The 16,694-nt window shown below is 41.0% G+C and overlaps 1 pseudogene; it reads right to left on the minus strand.

Annotated features, from left to right (window-relative positions):
* Nucleotides 1-15,142: 15,142 nt before the first annotated feature.
* On the minus strand, nt 15,143-16,083 carry LOC122109143 (annotated as a pseudogene).
* Nucleotides 16,084-16,694: the final 611 nt, after the last annotated feature.

Consider the following 16,694-nt stretch of genomic DNA (forward strand, 5'->3'; position numbering starts at 1 on the left):
AGAATTCAACCCTTCCCCATTAGGTTTTCAGAAGCTCCCACAGCTTTTCCCAAACTGTTTTCTGAGAAATGAAGAGCTGATGACCAAATTGGTACAAGGCTTAATCTGAGTTCTGGGAGCTTTAAAGTAATTTTAAGTAATGATTTTTATCTTAAAAGGGAAAAACAGTACTTCATAATCAATGTGGCACCTCAAAATTACATATGGATTTGTTCAGGAATTACTAAGACTGATCCCAGTAACAGAGTTTCACATTCAGGTAGACTGAAAAAGGAGTGAAACACAAGAATTGATTTTTTTTCTTACTGGTACTGGGGCTTGAACTCAGGGCCTTTTGCTCTCGTTTGGCTTTTATATTCAAGGCTGGCACTCTACCACTTGAGCCACAGTTCCACTTCCAGCTTTTTATAGGTTAATTGGAGATAAGAGTCTCAAGGACTTTTCAGTCCCAGCTAGCTTTGATCTCTATCTACAGATCTTAGCCTCCTGAGTAGCTGGGATTATAGATATGAGCCATTAGCTTCTGGCCAATAATTGATATTTTAAAAAAATGTTTCCCAGTCAGAGTTTTAGGCATTTCTCTTGGAAGATATTCTCTTCTCAGTACACACTCCCTCCAGCTGGCTTCAAGTGGTCTCAAAAGTAAGATTCTCTTTATGTGAGGGTAGTCTCTGGAGGCAGTCCCCAAATTATGTCCCAAGAGGCACCAATAGAAATGATTTGGTTAGGAGAAGGAACACCAGATTGAGAGCCTAAAAATCTGAGTTTTGGTCTCAGTTCTGCCTCTATTAACTATAAAAAAAATTGAAGGTGGGTGCCGGTGGCTCATGCCTATAATTCTAGCTACTCAGGAGGCTGAGAGCTGAGGATTACACTTCAAGGCCAGCCCATGCAGGATAGTCCGTGAGACTCTTATCTCCAATAAATCACCAGAAAACGTGCTGTGGTTCAAGTGGTAAAGGGCTCATCTTGAGCTGAAGAGCTGAGGGACAGTGCCCAGGCCTAGAGTTCAAGCCCCACAACTGATCCAAAAAAAAAAGTTTGAATCTCTCACCCTGTTTATTAATAGTGATGTATATTAATAATGTTTCTAATTTCTGCTATATTCCTAATTACAAGTGAGTAACGAAAGGCTTTAAGAGGCTAGATAATTTGTCCAAGATTGTACAGCTAAGAAGTGGCAAAGCAGTTGGCAGTGGGTGGCACATACCTACAATCCTAGCTATTCAGGAGATGAGATCTGAAGATTAAAGTTCGAAGCCAGCCCAGACAGGGAAGTCTATGAGACTCTTATCTCCAATTAACCACCAAAAAGCCATAAGAGCTGTGACTCAAGTGGTAGAGTGCCAGTGAAAAGCTACATGGGCTGGGAAGGTGGCTCAGTGGTAGAGTGCTTGCCTTGCATGCATGAGGCCCTGGGTTCAATTCCTCAGCACCACATAAGCAGAAAAAAGCTGGAAGTAGTGCTATGGTTCAAGTGGTAGAGCGCTAGCCTTGAGCTGGAGAGCTGAGAGACAGCGCCCAGGCCCAGAGTTCAGGCCCCACAACCAACAACAACAACAACAAAAAGCTACAGGACAATATCTAGGCCCTGAGTTCAAACCCCAGCCAAGCACAATAGATAAACAAACAAAAAGCAAGTGGAACCAACTCAAGATGTAGAGGATGTTACTTGGAAACACTATGACTATTGTATTTCGACAAACATATTTTCAACTTTAGCTCTGCTGCATCTTCTGGAATTTCTTTTTATGGGAAAGATCAATGGACTTGTCAACACCAAGTGTATTATTGCTAGACAGTTGTGATATCAAGTATCAAGCTCCCATTTCTTTAAAAAAAATTTTTTTTTTATTGTAAGGGGCTGGGAAGGTGGCTCAGTGGTAGAATGCTTGCCTTGCATGCCTGAGGCCCTGGGTTCAATTCCTCAGCACCACATAAGCCAGAAGTGGTGCTGTGGCTCAAGTGGTAGAGTGCTAACCTTCAGCTGAAGAGCTGAGGGACAGCGTCCAGGCCCTGAATTCAGGCCCCACAACCAACAACAACAACAAAAAAATGTAAAGATACTGTACAGAGGGGTTATAGTTACATGAGTAAGGTAATGAGTAGATTTCATATGGAGTGTTGTTACCCCCTCCTTTGTTTTTTCCCTACTATCCCTTTCCTCCCCACCTCCCCAACTCCTCCCCACTCAAGTTATAAAGTTTGTTTTCAACATAGTGTCTTGTATGTCTCATTGTTACTATGGGTCAACCTGTATCCTTGTTTCAGCATTTTGTTATTTCCCTTCCCCTCCCCAAATTAGAAAAATGTATATACATGATGCAAGGCATAGAATCAAATACTGTGACAACAGGTGTTATACTGTAAGGGGAAGAACATACAAAAGAAGCCAAAAAAAATCACATAATACATTAAAAACAAGAGCAAAAAAGGAAAAAACCTCTTGTGTCCATATCTTGGGGTTCATTTCACTTAGCATCATCTTATATGGTCATATGTACATTCAGGCTCCCATTTCTTTATCCACTACATGAATAGATGTTGAAACTTTCCCCAGTGCTTGACTAGAAAGAACACATCTGGAAAAGCCAGCTATGGCATTCACCCTGTGGCAATCAGATTCTGTATAATCTACACTGAGGGCAGGCCCTTCAGGGAAACAGTTAAATAAACATGAAAATGTTCTTTATGTCAGAGCCGGTCAAGTCTCAATATTCTTTAACTAGAGTACAGTATACATATTTTCCCAGACTGCTTTGACCATGGACTTAATCTGTCATTCAAGCTGCACTTACATTTAAATCCAACATCAAATTTAGTTCAGTGAACTCTATAGTCCATACTCAAGTCTGCTCCTATACTCGCTATCTCAGGGATATGCTGTTGAGCATTCCAGCTGCCTAAGTCAAAAGCCAATTACCTTCTCTCCCACTAGCTCCATTCTCTACTACCAAGTTCTATAAATTATAACATTGCCCAAATAATTCTTAAATCTGGCCAACTTCTCCAATCCTGGAGGCATTACTGGATAATAGTCCTCATCTCTCACCTGGGTTACATGATTTCTAGGCTCCTTCAAGACACCTAGGGCATTTCCCCACTTTGTCCCCAAGAGGAAGAACCTTCAAAAATGCAAGTGTAACTGCTTCACTCCCCAGCTGACCACTCCTGCCCCACCCCCACGTCCTGACACACTGGATTACACTGGATACTGCATTCCTTTGAATTGCTTGAATAAATCAATCTAGTGTCTCTCTTTCTCCTTCTCCCTCCCTTACCTCATCTGCTCTTTTCCCCTTTTCTCCTCCTTCCTTCCTTCCATCCATCCTTCCTTATATCCTTCCTTCTTTCCTTCCTTCTTTCTTTCCTTTCTTCTTTTCCCTTCCTTTCTTCCTTTCCCTTTCTTTCTTCCTTTCCCTCCCTCCTTCCCTCCCTCCCTCTCTTTCTTTCTTTCTTTCTTTCTTTCTCTCTTTCTCTCTCTCTCTCTTTCTTTCTCTCTCTCTCTTTCTTTCTTTCTGCCTTTCTTTCTTTCTTTCTTTCCTGTGTCTAGAATATCTCCTCACTTTGGGGGGGGGGGTGCACAGTGCTAGTGTGTACACACACTGGGTCCCAGGGCTTGAACTCAGGGCCTAAGTGCTGTCTCTGAGTTCTTGTGCTCAAGAACTTAGCCTCCAGAGTAGCCACGATTATAGGTGTAAGCCCCCAGTGCCAAGTTCCTCCCACTTTTTCACCTAATTCTTGCTCTTCTTTTGCAATTTAGTTCCTTTTGGAACACTATCTCCCTCCCCCACAACAGGATCAGGTAGTTATGTTCTATGGCCTCATTCTCCTATCTCCTTACCATTTATTGTTTTTCAGTGATTCTCCTCTAGACTCAAAGTTATATGCATTCGGTGTTACTCTGTGTGTGTTCATGACCTACTTTTATTCATCATTGTACTTCTAGTGCCTAATACTGTGTCTGGCATGTAGGTGGTACTCTACATATTTGAATCACTTTAGATAAATACAGTGGTTGGAAATTAGGGAACAGAGATTTGAGACAGGAGGAGAGGTCAAGAGGAAGGAATCAGGGCTGGGAAGGTGGCTCAGTGGTAGAGTGCTTGCCTTGCATGCCTGAGACCCTGGGTTCAATTCCTCAGCACCACATATGCAAAAAGAAAAAAAAAGCCAGAAGTAGTGCTGTGGCTCAGGTGGTAGAGTGCTAGCCTTGAGCTGAAGAGCTGAGAGACAGTGCCCAGGCCCAGAGTTCAGGCCCCACGACCGGACCCAAAAAAAAAAAAAAAAGGAAGGAATCAGTGAGTACCATGAAAATCTGTGGAGAGAAGAGTAGTTGCTAAAAAGGGACTCTTAAGAGAACCAGCAAGAATATCTCAAGAGAAGAGTTGCTCATAGTAAACCATTTTAACATAATACTTTTTTCTGATGTGCCTGTTTCTTTCACCCACTGAAAGGGTTGATTCAAGTGCTTGACTTGCAAACCATGGCCATGGCCACTGGGGTTGGAAAGAAAGCTCTACGCCTATTTACCCAAACTTACAGGATTGCAATGAGAACTAATACTGTTCTGAAGAAGCAGGAAGGAAAGCAAGAGACAGAGTCAGTATCAAGGAATCCCATATTATGGAATAATCCAGAAGAATGTTCACAACCTCGAGGATGGGGGGAACAAATGTGAAGAGATATTTGGCAGGAATTCAGATTTATGCTTTGGTCTTTCAATGAATTATATTTTGGCCAACTATCATGGGTGATAATGGAACCTTGTAGTTTAGAAGATAAACTTGGTCAAACCAAGTGTGGAAGTACAAGTTAGTACTGCTTCACTAGCATGTAATAATACTTTCCAAAATGCATTTGGAATGGAAAGAATAAAATCCTCTTGTGTTAGGTGCTGGTGGCTCACACCTGTAATCCTAGCTACTCAGGAGGCTGAGATCTGAAGGTCGTGGTTCAAAGCCAGTCCAGGGAATAAAGTCCATGAGACTCTTACCTCCAATAAACTATTCAAAAGAAGCCCTAAGTGGCACTTTGGCTCAAGTGGTAGAGTGTTAGCCTTGAGCACAGAGAGGCTCAGAGACAGCATCCAAGCCCTGAGTTCAAGCCCCAGGACAGGGAGAAAAAAAAACACCCTCTTGAAAACATGATGAAGCCTTTGGATTCCCATTTAGACCATTTGTCCCTCCCCCAACCATTCTAGGCTGGCTGCTTTGATTATTGGAATATAGTCACTACTCCAGTTTGAGGTAAATAGAGCTAGAACTCCTAAGTCAACAGACTAAACAAGAATATTAGAGTTTTAAAAGGCATAGAAGAATGATAAGACTGGAAGCTTCAAATGGGAGAATAGATTTAACCTGTAGTGCAATAGGTTTTGCTTTTACATTCTAAGAGTAATGTTTTGAAATGAAGGGCTAGGACAAATCTTTGTATGTGTAATACTAGGGAGTGAACTTGGGGTCTTGGGTTTGCTAGGTAAGTCCCTACCATTTTAGCCACACAGCTAGTCCTCTAGCTATTTTTAGGTTGTTTCTGAGCTAGGATTTTATGCTAACTTTCTTCATACTAGCTTCAAATCACAAATCTCCTATCTCCTGACTGTACTTGAGGAATAGCCAATATAACAGGAGTCCATTGCTATGTCTGTCTTGTTTTTGAGATAGGATCTTGATAACATTTGCCTAGGGTAGCCCTCAAGCTTCAATCCTCCTGTCTCTGCCTCCAGAGTATCTGGGATTAAAATGTGTACCACCACATGTAGAAATAGAATGTCATTTATTGTAGTACTGAGATTTGAACTCAGGACCTCCCACTGGCTAAGTGGATATTTTACCACTTGAGCCATCTTCCCCCTAGGCTTTAGAATGTTAGTTTAAAAAGAAAACACAATACAAGCTGATTAATATTATAAGTTACATTTTGTACAAGTGCTTAAAAACTCTAACATTTGGCTTTATGTCATCTACATATATCAAAAACATTCATATTAAGTAATGAATTAAAATCTTGGTCTTAAATGTAGGGCGTATATTGTTGGTCCTATATCAAGTATTCATAATGTATCACAGACATATAAGAATATGCCAGAGTCGGTGGCATATGCAGCTAGGAGAATGGTACCAGCAGAAGGCTGTATATAAAGCGTATGTCCAAGCCACACTGGATTAAACCCCAAGCAAGACAGAACCTGATTGGTTATTTGTAGCTATAATTTAAAAAAATCTGCCCAGAAGATAAACTAGGAGTGTAATGTAATGAGAGTAGCTGAGGGCTAGAAACTAGAAAGCATTCACAAAAATACTTTGAGAGAGTATTTTAGCATCTTTGAGTCTTAGTTTCCTCATCTATTCCGTAAGGATTTTTTTCTTCTTCCTGGGACCAAGTGAGGAACTGTGTGTAAAAATTCTACAAAGTTAAAACATGATGTTAGTCTTTTCTACCAGGATGTTGCTTAGAAAACACCTAGTTGATCTTTCTGACTTTTTTCAGAATCAGAACCCACTTAGCATGGGTAAGAAACTGGGCCCTGATCCCAGTCCTATAGGAACGAAGCAGATACCACCACCCTCCAGTTACTCTGTGCTTAGCAGGACAGGCAGGCCACGGAAGAACACACAAGGAGTATTCCCCTTGTCCTGCAGACTCTGGATTGCAGCATGAAAGCTGGGCTTCCCTCTTGGTAAGGTCCTGTCTTCTTTGAGCTCACATGAGTAAGGACAGTAGAAACCATGGAGAACAGATAACACTGTTGTAGCAGGCTAGATGCGCTTCCATACTCTCTTGCTTGAACTCAGAGAAAGCACTAAGAGGTCTTTCAGAAAGTACACCTAAGTGAATGCTGGTGGCTCACACCTGTAATTGCAACTATTGAGGAAATGGATATCTGAGAGTCCAGTCCAAAGTCGGCCTGAGAAGAGAAATCTGAACGACACCTCCAATTAACTAGCAAAAAGCTGGAAGTGGAGGTGTGGTTCAAGTGTAGAGTGAAAGATTTGAGCAAAAAAGCCAAACAAAAGCCTGTGAGGCCCTAAATTCAAGCCCTAGGAACAGCAAAAAAGAAAGAAAGAGAGAGAGCAAAAGAAAAAGAAAGAGAAAGAAGGAAGGAAGGAAGGAAGGAAGGATGGAAGGGGAGGAGAAGGAAGGAAGGCAGACAGAAAGGAAGAAACCCAGGGAGAGCAAGAGAAAGAATAAAAGGAAGGGAGGGAGGAAGGAGGAAGGAAAGAAGGAAGAAAGGGAGTAAAGAGAGAGAGAAAGGAAGGAAGGAAGAAGAGAAAGAAAGAAAGGAAGGAAGAGAAGGGAAAGGAAGGGAAGAGAAGGGAAGGGAAGGAAGACAGACAGACAGGAAGCAATGAAAGAAGGAAGGAAAGAAGAAAGGAAAGGAAGAGAAAGAAAGAAAGAGGAAGGAAGGAAAGGGAAGGGAAGGAAGGCAGACAGACAGGAAGGAAGGAAAGAAGGAAGGAAAGAAAAAAGGAAAGGAAGGAAAGGAAGGGAAAGAAAGAAAGAGGAAGGAAGGAAAGGAAAGGGAAGGGAAGGAAGGCAGACAGACAGGAAGAAAGGACAGACAGAAGGAAGGAAGGAAAAGAAAGAGAGAGCAAGAGAAAGAATAAAAGGAAGGGAAGAAGGAAGGAAGGGAGGGAGGGAGGGAGAGAGGGAGAGAGGGAAGAATGAAAGGAAGGAAGAAAAAATTTGTACAGTGATTTCTACAATGGCTATGATAGCTCTCTCCTGCAACTCCACTAATCCAACCCTGACTGTACATCCATATATCCTCCCCCATAATCATCAAAGGGCTCCATAGTCCTGGGAAATGTATCAGGACTTATAGGACATGTAGCATTCTCTTCCCTTGTCATGAGATGGAATCTAACCATCTGTGGAAGACAATAGACTTCTTTTAAAAAAATTATGGAAAAGGTGATGTACAGAAGCATTAAATAGACTTCTATTGCAGATCAATCTAGAACTGAGCCTTAAAGATAAGATACGTGAGGGAGTATCTGGTGTCCCACAGGATGGGTCCTTAAGAAGCCAGGCAAAGTTACTACCAAATGTTGATTTAAAACTTAACTTGCAGGGGCTGGGAAGGTGGCTCAGTGGTAGAGTGCTTGCCTTGCATGCATAAGGTCCTGGGTTCAATCCCTCAGCACCACATAAGCAGAAAAAGCTGGAAATGGTGCTGTGGCTCAAGTGGTAGAGTGCTAGCCTTGAACTGAAGAGCTGAGGGACAGCGCCCAGGCCCAGAGTTCAAGCCTCACAACCAACAAAAAAAAACCCACAAAAAAATAAAAAACAAATACAAAAACCCCCTAATTTGCACAACTTATAGGCACTCAGAAGGGGGGGGAACCCAAAAAACAAAAAACAACAGTACTAATTCACAAACTTTAGCTACTGTGAATAGTGCTACAGTAAATATGGTATGAGGCCAGTGCCCGTGCTCACACCTGTAATCTTAGGTACTCAGGAGGCTGAGATCTGAGGACTGAGATTCAAAGGTAGGCCAGGCAGGTATCTTATTTCCAATAAACCAACAAAAAGCCAAAAGTGGAGGTGTGTAGCTCAAGTGGCTGAACAGCAACCTTAAGTAAAAATACAAAAACATAAAAAATAATTTTTAAAAGTCATAGTACGTGGTGTCCCTTTGATATGCTGACTTCATTTCCTTTGGATCTTTACACACGAAAATAGTGCAGCTGGATCATCTGGTAGTTCTATTCTTAGTTTTACAAGAAACCTGTATATTATGTATGGTTTTACATAATGACAACTAATTTACATTCCCACCTACAATTATAAGAATTCCCCTTTCTCTATATCCTCTTTAGAATTTATTTTTTTACTTTTATTTCTTAAAACAGGCATTCTGACTTCGGTGAGATGATACCTTGTTGTAGTTGTAATTGTTGTCTCCTTGATTAGTGATTTGGGACGTTCATCTGCTTGTTGGCTGTTTGTCTGTCCTCTGTCCACAAATACCAATTCAGACCATCTGCCCATGTGGCCTTTGGTTTTTTTTGTTTGTTTGTTTTGGGTCTGGTTGTGGGGCCTGAACTATGGGCCTGGGCGCTGTCCCTCAGCGGTTCAGCTCAAGGCTAGCACTCTACCACTTGAGCCACAGCGCCACTTCCGGCTTTTTTCTTATGTGGTGCTGAGGAATCGAACCCAGGGCCTCGAGCATGCAAGGCAAGTGCTCTACCACTGAGCCACCTTTCCAGCCCCACCATGTTTTTGGAGTTTTTTTTTTTAATTTTTGTTATGTGTTGTAAATGTTAATGCTGCCAGAGGATTTGCTTACACATACTTATATATATTCGCTTATTCTTCAGATTGTCTCTGTATTCTGCTGTTTGCTTCACTTTGCAGTAGCATCTTATCATTCAGTTTTTCTATTTTCACTTTTGTTGCTTGTGTTGTTGGTTTTTTATCCACAATTATACATTGCTTATACCAGTGTCTTGAAGTGTTTCTCACATTTTTCTTCTAGTAGTTTCAGTTTTTATGTCTTACTTTTACGTCTTTGATACATTTGGGGTTGAATTTTGAATAATATATGGCTTCTCAATTTTCCCAGCACCACTGTGTGTGTGTGTGTATGTGTGTGTGTGTATGTGTTTGTGTGTGTGTGTGAGAGAGAGAGAGACAGAGACAGACACAGAGACAGAGAGACAGAAAGAGACAGAGAGAGAAACAGAGAGAAACACAGAGGGCATGCCAGGGCTTGAACTCAGGGCCTGGGCACTTTCCCTAAGCTATTTTGCCCAAGACTGACCCTCTACCATTTGAGTCCCAGCTCTACTTATGACTTTTTGGTGGTAAATTGGAGATACAAGTCTCACAAACTTTCCTGTCCCTGCTGCTTTGAACCATGATCCTTAGATCGCAGTCTCCTAAGTAGCTAGGATTACAGTGTGAGCCAGTTGTTCACTTTTTAAAAGACTGTCCTTTACCCATAACCAAAATGTCAATCTGCAGATGAGCTGATGGTACAATACAAATGTACAATACACAGTTTTTAAAATAATGAAAATCCTAGCCAGCTGCCTGTGCTCACTATAATCTCGTGCTACTCAGGAGGCTGAGATCTGAGGGTTGCTGTTCAAAGCCAGCCAGGGAAGGAAAGTCCTTGAGACTTTTGTCTGCAACTAAGCACCAAAACAGCCAGAAGTGGAGCTGTGGCTCAAGTGGCAGAGCATTACTCACCTTGAACAAAAAGCTCACAGACAGCGCCTAGGCCCTAAATTCAAATCCTAGAACTGGCACCAAAAAGAAAAGGAAAAAGGAAATCCTGTCAGGTATAGTAACATGGATGGAATTAGAGGACATTATATGAAGTTAAATAAATCAGGCAACAAAAGTTAAACACTACATATTCTTACCATATGCAGAGCTATCAAAAAAGTTGATCTTCTAGGGGAGAGTAAAGTATCAATTCCTAAGAACTAGGGAGGAGGGGAGAGTAGAGGGAAGTCAGGTAATGAATACCAAAATACAATTTGGTTGGGAAAAACTTTTAATATTGGATAACACAGTATGGTGATTATGTTTATATTTTATTTTATTTTATTTATTTATTTTTTTTGGGGGTCCGGTTGTGGGGCCTGAACTCTGGGCCTGGGCGCTGTCCCTCAGCTCTTCAGCTCAAGGCTAGTGCTCTACCACTTGAGCCACAGAGCCACTTCCGGCTTTTTCTTTTTGCTTATGTGATGCTGAGGAATCGAACCCAGGGCCTCAGGCATGCAAGGCAAGCGCTCTACCACTGAGCCACCTTCCCAACCCATATGTTTATATTTTATAAAGAACCAGAACAGAGGAGTTCATAGGCTCCCATACAAAGAAATGGTAAATGTTTAAGTAGATGGAAATGCTAAAGTTACCTCCAACTGATCATTACACATTCTACACATGTATCAAATTATCACTCCATAAGTGTGTATAATTATTATATTTCAATTAAAAGTAAAAATTTTAAAACTTACAGTGTTAAGATGGTACTGGTAGATTTACAACATCATTTTATAAAAGCTATAATCCCAAGGACTGTAGTCTTCTTTGCAAACTTTTTCCTTTCATTCTCCTCTCATTCAGGGCCTACCTACTCTTCTTGAACTTACAAAGTATACATTTAGCCAAACATGTTTTACATATCTTCCCCATGTTTTTGTATATTTTCCAGCAAAAACAAAACAAGCAACATAAATGAAAGAAGCTAAATAAATGGAAGAGCTTGGTAAAAAAAGAAAAATATGAACTAGGCACTGTGGCTTATGCCTATAATCTTAGCTACTTGGAGGCTAAGATCTGAGGATTCATGTTCGAAGCCAACCCAAGAAGGAAAGTCTGTGAGACCTTTATCTTAAAAATCAAAAAACAAAACAAAACAAAACACAGAAATGGAGCTGTGTTTCAATTGGTAGAGTTCTAGCCTTGAGCAGAAAAAGTTAAGGGACAGTGCTTTAGCCCTGAGTTCAAGCCCTACTACTGGCACAAAAATAACTAAAGGAAAAAATATGGTGTGTGTGTGTGTGTGTGTGTGTGTGTGTGTGTGTGTGCCCTTGCGCACAAGCTTGCACCCGCATGCATAGGAACAGAAGAATTCAAATAATGTTTTAAATGGAACAGCAATAAACAAAATAGATAAAAGCAGAACTGCTCAGAGAACACACCAGTAAGACTCAAATACTGCTTTCTCTCCTTCCTTTTTTTGGTGGTTTCATAGTTACGTTTGCTCAGACTCTTCAGTCTATTTAAAGTCATTTGTCAGAATGTTGTACTTTGCGGTTCTTTGCTACTGTTTGGGATTTGTTTCCAGTTATATGACCAGGAATGTGGCTCCTAGAGTCTTGTAGACGTTGTTAACTGGGGTAGAACGCTAGCCTTCATGTTTCATTTTCATGTCAAATGCAAAGAGGAAGCTAGTTCTAACCCCCAACTTGTTTCTTCCCTATTTAAGGGGTTGGGAGTTGTGGCTTCCTATAGAAGGAATATAGAGGAAATATTTTCCCTATTGACAGGGATTTGCTGACCACAAAAGCCTTGAGGCTTTGTGACCCGATACTAGGCTGTGATCAGGTAGGACATGCACTGTCAGTCTTGGGGCTGCTGCGGACATCAAGGGTTCTGGCGTGTGCTATGAAACCTTTCTCCAAGTAGAGCAAAATGATGATCCCGGGGGCATTTTAAGAGCAATTCCCAAAGCAAAAATAGAAATAAGTTGGTTGGTAAATGGTTAGTGTGGCTTTGAGGATAAAAGCTTGGACTCAGAACAGAAGTGGTAGAAGCTAGTCCTTGTCCTATAAATGCCTGAGGAAATCTCTCTAATCATTCTTATCTATGAAAGAATACAGAGTAGTCCTATTTTTCTTGGGTCTTAACATTTGTCACTTTTTGTGCGTGTTTCAGGCTGGAACTCAGGGCCTGGGTGCTTAGATTTTTCACTCAAGGCTGGTGCTCTATCACTTAAGACATAGCTCCAGTTCTGGCTTTTTGGTAGTTAGAGATAAGAGTCTTATAGACTTTTCTGCTCAGGCTAGCTTCTGATATCCTCAGATCTCAGCCTTCTGGGCAGCTAGAATTACAGGCATGAGCCACTGGTGCTGGCCATTTATCACTTTATAATATCAAAAGTGAATTTTTGCTGGATAATAATTTAGGCTAGGGTTTGGGGTGGAAGGAGAACTTGGAAGATGAGCTGATGGAGCTCTCCGTTCAGTGAGCTCTTCTTGTGAGAGCCAGCATACCATGCTCACCCTGACTCCTCAGAGATATGGGATTAGCACACAGAGGTGATTGTCTTCTTTTACAGAAAAGCAAGAGTAAGATTAGTAAGTGCTGTACCTAAACCATGATGCTAAGAAGTGGCAGCATTTGAATTCAAAACTTGTCCATGATACATATGCTAGCTCTCTTAGCTATCCAACTCCTCACCCCCCAGACCAATCTGCTGTTGATCTGATACTTGCTATGAGTAAGCCACAGTTGAAAGCTGACAACTTTTGCTTTCACTGGGATGATCCCAACAATATTCTCTCTGCTTAGAAGAGTTTCAAGAGGAACATCCTCTCTTCAGAAAGCAAAGTCTGGACATATTTTCAAACATCCAATGCAGAATGTGTTGAGTTTTAAGCAACCTCCATGAGGAGAGAATACAATTTCTTATAAAATAAAGAGAAATAAAATAAAGAGAAAAGTTTAGGAAAAATATGATTCTGTTCTTAGTGCTAAGGGAACATACTTTGCAGGAACTAGATTACATCTGAGTGTATAATGCTAACCTCACCTTTTCTACTCTGAAGTAAGTGCAGCTCTTTAGAATCTCATAAAGCTATGAACACACACACACACACACACACACACACACACACTGTATCCTTTGTTTTAATAACTTGAGAGCATGTGTTAGCAGGAAGGGGAGCAAGTATATACAAAAGAAGGCCTGCCAAGACAAGGTGACACTCGATAAATATGAAATCCTAACATTGAATTGAGCTCTCCTATTTATGGTAGCAGAGTCAATGTTAGGTCCTTAGCTTAGCTCCGTTTATTCAGATCTTTATGTTCCTACTTCTAAGTCCTAAAGTGCAAAGGATTAGGTAATACTTTGCTAAATCTACTCCAGGGAAAGGAACTGAAGTTAATATTCTTGATGTACAATTAACATTTAAAATGATTATAATTTTTACATAGATTTATTTTCTAAGAAGTTGGAAGTTCAAGCACAATTGAATAAAAAGGACAGAGTTCTCACATACCCTCTGCCCCTACCTATTCACATAAAGTCTTCTATAACTATCTAAATCCCACACCTAACTGGCACAATTTGTATAACCAAGGAACCTGTAGTGCCACACCATTTTCACCCAATGTTCAGTTAGGGTTTACTCTTTGCCTTACATTCTATGCATGAATTCATTGCATTTGATAGATTTGGACAAAGGTATAGGACCTAGCACCTTTAGAATATCATTAGGGTTTAACTGCCTCCACATTCCCCTGTGCTCTGTTTATTCATTCCCTCTCCTCCTACCACCAGGCTTCCACCGATCTGTTTAATGTTTCTATAGTCTTTTTTTTTTTTTTTTGCAAGTGTCATGTAGTGGAATCATATGGTGCATATCCTTTTCAGCTTGGCTGAACACTGCCACTTGATAATACAATGTTTTTCTAGGTCTTTGAGTAACTCAATAATTCAATCATTTTTAGTACTGAATATCTTATTGTCTGGATGCAACACAGTTTATCCATGGAGGACATCTTGACTGTTGCCAAATTGGGGCAATTATTAATAATGCTGTTGATGGGCACTGGTGGCTCATGTTTGTAATCCCAGCTACTCACAAGCTGAGATCTGAAAATTGCACTTCGAAATTAGCCTGGGCAGAAAGGTCTATGAGCTCTAATCTCTATTTAACTACCCAAAAAGCCATAATTAGAGCTGTGGTTCAAGTTTTAGATCACTAGCCTTGAGGAAAAAAGCTCAGGGACAGAGCTGAAGCCCTGAATTCAAGCTCCAGCAGTGCCCTTCTCCAGATGTTGTTATAAGCATTTCTGTACAGTTTTATTTTACAGAAATAATTGAGAACTTGAAAAAATTCTAAAAGCATGATTAAAAATTTACATTGTAAAAAATATGTTTGGTTTTGTGAGAAACTGCAAGACCTTTTCACATCCCCACCAGGGATAATTGAGAGTTCCTGTTGCTCCACATCCTTGTCAGCATCTCATGTTAATATTCTGGGTTTTGACCATTCTAATAGCTCATCTGGTAGTTATTGTTTTCAATTTTGAATTGTAAGCATAACTTAATATTTATATTTGTGGTTTTATATTAACTGCTTGATTAATATTTTTCTTTCCCCCCTAAGACTTAGTTCAATGAGAGCAGGAAATGTGTATGTTTTTGTTAATTATTTTATCATTATGTCCAGCACAGTGCCTTGAACATAGTGGACCCTTTATGAATATTTGAATGAATGTGTAGATGACCTTAACAGTTCAATTAAAGGCTTTTTCACCAGAATCCAGGATTACTGCAGATGATGGTGCATAATCGGATCTGCAGACACATAGATCTGGGACACTAATTTACCTGAGGCTGTTGGAATTTGGGAGTGTCATTTGGAATAGTTCTTTTCCGTTGGCATCATCTGAAGACAGCTGACTTTTCACTCACACACTTCTTCAGAGCTTCACAGATGTCTTTGTTCCTCAGGCTGTAGATGATGGAGTTGAACATGGGTGTCAGGAAGGTAGAGAGCAGAGAGAACCCTTTGTGCAAGCACTGGGAAGAATTGGCTGAGGGCACCAGGTAGGTGGCAATCAGAGTCCCGTAAAACATTGTGACCACAGTGAGGTGGGAAGAGCAGGTGGAGAAGGCCTTTCTCTAGTCTGTGCCAGATGGGATTCTTAGAATAGCAGCCAGAGTAAGAGGCTGTGATAAGAAGGAATGGAACCAGAGCAACTGCCAAGGAGGGGGCAAAGGCAATGGTCTCAGTCAGTGAGGTGTTGGGGCAGGAGAGATGGATCAGAAGGGTGAAGTCACAAAAGAAGTGATCAATTTCATTGGATCCACAGAATGTCTGTCTACCCAGAAGAACCATGGTGGTTGCTGGGAGGAGGAAGCACCAGAACCAAGAGCCAGTAGCCAATAGAATGCAGAGAGGACCTATCATGAGGATGGGGTAGTGGAGAGGATGGCAAATAGCCAGGTAGTGATCACAGAGCATCACAGTGAGCAAAAGCCACTCGATTGCTGCTAGAGATCCAAAGAAGTAGAATTGTGCCAGGCAGCCAGCCACAGAAATAGTCTTCTGTTCAGCTATGATGATCAGCAACATCTTGGGGACAATATTAGAGGTGTACCAGACCTCCAGAAATGACAGATTCACCAGGAAGAAGTACATGGGAGTATGGAGGGCATGGGTGAACAAAACAACAAGAACAAGCAATATGTTTCCAGAAATTGTTAATACATAGCAAAGAAAAAACGACATAAAGAGAAATATTTCACTGCAGAATAGAAGAAAATCCTTGAAACACAAATTCTACTATCATTGTTTGGTTTTCCCAGGGTAAGGTCACCATGTCTTTGAAGAAGAACACACAGTGATAAAACATGTAAAACCTAGAAGGTTCTAATTCACAGAGAACATAGACAGACAAATCCACTGTGGTTGTGGAAGGTTGTTTTTGGTATGATTTTGTTTCAAGGCCTGAAATAGGAAGGAAAGAGAAAAAGATTTTAGAATAAGAATGTATAACTTTGGCAGGGATCTAATAGTTTACTCCTAAAATCCTAGCTACTCATGATGCTGAGATCCAGAAGACTGAAGTTCAAAGCCAGCCTTGGCAGACAAGTCTATATTTGAGACACCATCTCCAAAATAAACAACACAAAGATGGGCTGAAGATGCTGTCGATGGGTGCTGGTAGTTCATGCCTGTAATCCTAGCTACTCAGAGGCTAAGAACTGAGGATTGTGCTTTGAAGCTAGCAGCGACAGAACAGAAACTCTTTCTTATTGCCAATGAACTAGCAGCAACAATCCTGTAGTGGAGCTGTGGCTCAGGTGGTAGAGAGCCATTCTTGAATGAAAAAGCTTAGGGACAGTGCCTAAGCCCTGAGTTCGAGCCTCAGTACAAAAAGCTAGGCTAGAGGTATGGCTTAAGTGGTAGTATGCCAGCAGTGATGAGAGA

This window comes from Dipodomys spectabilis, unplaced genomic scaffold (genome assembly GCF_019054845.1).
Source record: "Dipodomys spectabilis isolate Male_0828 unplaced genomic scaffold, ASM1905484v1 ptg000002l, whole genome shotgun sequence".
Classification (NCBI taxonomy): domain Eukaryota; kingdom Metazoa; phylum Chordata; class Mammalia; order Rodentia; family Heteromyidae; genus Dipodomys; species Dipodomys spectabilis.